At 38.3% G+C, this 1,818-nt stretch overlaps 1 non-coding gene across 1 annotated transcript; it reads right to left on the bottom strand.

The window, feature by feature from the left end:
• Nucleotides 1–1,385: 1,385 nt before the first annotated feature.
• Nucleotides 1,386–1,517, bottom strand: LOC129400970 (small nucleolar RNA SNORA51). Its single transcript, XR_008628014.1, has one exon. It is a non-coding gene; the product is annotated as a small nucleolar RNA SNORA51 (small nucleolar RNA).
• Between the last annotated feature and the right edge of the window lie 301 nt (nt 1,518–1,818).

The raw sequence follows: 1,818 nt of genomic DNA, 5'->3' as shown, positions 1-1,818 counted from the left end.
GGTCCCCTGAGCACCGCCAGAAGTAATTCCTGAGTGCAGAGCCAGGAGTAACCCCTAAGCATTGCCGGGTGTGATCCCCTTCCTTCCTTCCCCCTCCCAAAAAAAACCAGCAAAAAGAAACATCTGGAGCTTTGTATGCAGATCTTTCACTTATCACTCACTCAAGGATTCACATACTCGGGAGTTAAACAACTTAGACAACAAAGATTTAATTTCTGACCCAGTCATATATCACAGCCACATGTGATTTGTCTTACTTAACTGATTTCAAGAAACTCAAATGTTTCTGATTAGTTGCACTGTTTTTTTGTTACAGGTGAAAGCCTACCATTTCTGACCTAAGTTGCTAAACACAGGACTGCAGAGTTGACTGGCTTCTGAAAAAAATAATGTACAACAGCTGAAAGACAAGAGTAGGGTACAAATGATCTAATATGACATTGTCATATCATTCAGTACACTTCATCAAAGCCAGTAAATGATGTTACCTAACTACCTTAGCACATGAAAGTACAAAGTAGAATACAAACAAATTAAGAGTTTTTGTTCAGTGAGGACACCCTGAGCAAAATTAAATAACAGTTAAAAATTCAGAGAAAGAGATGTCTAAAACCCAGTGAGGGCGTAATAAATATAAGTTCAAAGAAAATTCCCAAAGGAGCTAGAGCATATATTTTACACAAGAGAAGCCCAGGTTGATCACTGTCACTGCATGGTCCCCAAACACTTCCAGGAGCAACAGACAAGTACGAAGTTGGGAATAACTCCTAAGTGTAGCCAGTATGGCACCCAAAACAAACAAACATACAGAAGTAAAGTATATGTGGAATTTCTAAGGGCCTTTAAGAAGAAGAAAGCAGTACCAATAGGAAAATCTGCAAAAGCTATTAATAGACGATTTCCAAAAAAGGAATCCACAAAGCTAACAACAAGTGCCATGGGATATTCAATATCACTGGTAATCAGGGAAATAGACAATTAAAAGAATGAGGAAACATCACTTTTAATACCCATTTGACTACTTAAAATTAAAGCTGGATAATGCCAACTGTTGTCAGAAATATAGGAACTGTTGGGGGAAGCTAATGCTAATGCATTGGTATGGAGATAAATCTGAAATATGATTAGTCAAAGGATATTCATAATTACTACCTCTCTGGGTTAAACATCTATACGAGCTCATTAATGCTGCCTTAGCAATGTAGCAGGCACTCAATGGATTAAAATAACAGACATTTATTATCTCTCACAGATTTGGAGGCTGGAAGTCTAAACTGAAAATGTCTGCAAGGATTTGCTCCCTCCAAAGTTTCTAGGGGTGAAGGTTTTTCTTTTTAAGAATCTGATAGCACTAGATTCTCGTTGGCTGCACAATTTCAGTCCCCCAAGGCCTCACCATTCACAATAAAGACCAAGCAAAGGGCCTGGGCTGGGGTGTATGTGGGCTAGGATTACTGTGCTTCCTCTTTCTCCACAGCAGATGCAAAGCACAAGCCTGTGGTAAGCACTCGGAAGCCACCAGACTCTATTTCATCTTCACTTGGGCTTCTCATTGTTTTCTTTCCTCCTGTCTCTTCTAAACATGCCAGTCACTGGATTTAAAGTTCAATTATATTATCAAAACAGTAATGATGATATTCATAAATATTCTATTTCCAAATACAGCTATATTGATAGACACCAAACATAAAATTTAGATAAAATATACAATCCTTTACATTCCACCTTCTGATCCTCCCAAATGTATGACCTTCCCACGTGCAAAATATATTCAACCAATCACACACTCTAACTTTAGCTCATTCCTGTGTCAACCAA

The sequence above is a fragment of the Sorex araneus genome, chromosome 1, assembly GCF_027595985.1.
Source record: "Sorex araneus isolate mSorAra2 chromosome 1, mSorAra2.pri, whole genome shotgun sequence".
Taxonomy (NCBI): domain Eukaryota; kingdom Metazoa; phylum Chordata; class Mammalia; order Eulipotyphla; family Soricidae; genus Sorex; species Sorex araneus.
This window is presented reverse-complemented; position numbering and strand designations above follow the sequence as displayed.